We start from the raw sequence: 2,500 nt of genomic DNA on the forward strand, positions 1-2,500 counted from the left end.
AGAGAGAGAGAGAGAGAGAGAGAGAGAGAGAGATAAAGAGAGAGAGAGAGAGATAAAGAGAGAGAGAGAGAGAGATAAAGAGAGAGAGAGAGAGAGAGATAAAGAAAGAGAGATAAAGAAAGAGAGATAAAGAAAGAGAGATAAAGAAAGAGAGATAAAGAAAGAGAGAGGGAGAGAGTGAGAGGGAAAGAAAGAGAGTACTTAATATAATATTGAATATGATTGAATTCTCTTGTGGCACATTATAGATGATGCAGAAAAAACTTGGCTGTTAGTTTAGCGATTTATTATTCTGGCAAGAAATTAACAAATGAAACAACAGTATTTTCATTGTGGTGGAGGAGCAGCATAATATTTATTGTCACAGCCATTTTCCACCAATAATAAACAGACTCTTAAAATGCATAAAAGATACATGCATATTCACATCAGTATGTATTTGAGATGCAACCAAAAATACCAACAAACCCGTGCACACATTCTGTATGCACAGAGGCCAATTGTTCTGCAGTTTCCCACACAAGCATGTGGTTCCTGCCCGGCTTCTCTTTCCACTGATATTCTGACCGGGGTTAAGTGAAGAGAGAGCGGACGGCAGCACTCTGCCCCAAAGTGCTCCGCAAATACCATAAATATCTGCTCCACACGGCAGTGGAGAGAGCTGGAGGGGCAGGCAAACACCGGCACTGTGTGGCACGTCATCCATCATCGAGACAAAAGGCCCACACGGTTTTAAAGAGAATCAGCGGCTTTATTTTAGTCGGTATGTTTAGTTTGTAATATAATGGCATGCGGGATCGTGTTTATGGTCAGTGACATCAAACGGTAGAACCAGATGTTATTTTAACCTTTTTGTTTCTAAAAGTGTCAGCTTGATGAATTATACTTTAAAGCCGCATTATGCAGATAAGACATAGTCATTCCAAATGACAGGAACACTTGCTTTAACATTGCATGATGTGAATCTATTTTCTATAATGATGGAATATAGAGTATGGTGTATGATAAATCCTACCAACTTTATTGTCACTTAAGGTTATAAATAAAAATTGTATTGACACCATAATAATCATGGTTCTAAATCAATCCCATCGCCTTGATTTTCCCTTACGTTAAGATTAACATTTAAATCTTTGAATCTTAGAACATTGTATTAGTGATTAAGAATTATTTACAGAGAGAAAAATCGAATTATGAATATTCATTCAAACATAATGTGATCATCAAAAACATGATACATATATCATTAAATTGATTTCTTTTTATATTAGAATTACACAAATGTATTAAATTAATCAAATATGAGTGTTCTTCTGTGGTGAAAACACGATAAAGGATGTGACTTGGATTGTTAAAATGCTCTGTTCAACCTTAAATCCAAGGAAATTCACTCTTATCAATTTTCATCCACTCGTATACATTCTTTGTAGTAACACACACTTTTGTGAGTGTAAAGTGAGACATGCTAAATAAAGATGAATCAACATAATACTAGCCTTAGAAGTTTACGACAGCAAATTAGTTTAAATTGTAAAGCCATCAAAAATCCAAATCATCTGGTGATACCTAAATGTGCAGACAGTTTCCACAACACAGTAACACAAAACGACTACAGTTTAAAGACAAGAGTTCACTGTTGTGCCCGTCGTTTGCTTCAGCTTCGGCCACAAATCGTCTGTTCACCGGCATCCGTCGGTCCGTAGATCGGCGCTCTCTGAGGTGTCTGGGTGAGTGACACACACCCTCCGCCGACCCCCTCGCTCACTTGGGTCCCAGGTGAAGGCAGCCTCGCTCGCCCATGTACCTATCCGTCTGCTCCAACGTACGAACACAGACAGCCAAGGGCAAAGGGAGGAGGCGTCGAGGAGTCTGTGTACCGCTAGGAGTTTAGGGAAGGGTGGGGTGCGTGCGTACGTGTGTGTTTGTGTGTGTGTGTGTGTGTTTGTGTGCTTGTATGTGCGCCTGTGTGTGTGTGTTTGTGCGCACCAGCTTGTGTATGTGTGTGTGTGTGTATGTGTGTGTGTTTGTGTGTGGGTGTGTGTGTGTGTGTATGTGTGTGTATGTGAGTGTGTTTGTGTGCGCCTTTCTGTGTGCATGTATGCACCTGTGTGTGTGTGTGTGTGTGTGTGTGTGTGTGTGTGTGTGTGTGTGTGTGTGTGTGTGTGTGTGTGTGTGTGTGTGTGTGTGCGTGTGTGTATGTGTATGTGTGTGAAGTGTGCACGCCTTCAGTCAGTTTACAGACATGATACAAGGTCTGGACCACAGCCACCAGACTTCATCCACCTCTTTAAAAATACACACACACACACACATACAAACAGGCTCTCACGGGGGCCACTCTGACAGCTCAAACCCCCATAACCCCCCCCCCCCCCAACACAGACACACACACACACACACCACCCCAGCCGTCACACAGCCGTTCTGCTGACCAGCACAAACCCCAAACGCTTCTGCCCAAGGACAGTGTAAAGGTTTGTGTATTAGTGTGTGGGTGTAT

This window comes from Gadus morhua, chromosome 20 (genome assembly GCF_902167405.1).
Source record: "Gadus morhua chromosome 20, gadMor3.0, whole genome shotgun sequence".
Lineage (NCBI taxonomy): Eukaryota > Metazoa > Chordata > Actinopteri > Gadiformes > Gadidae > Gadus > Gadus morhua.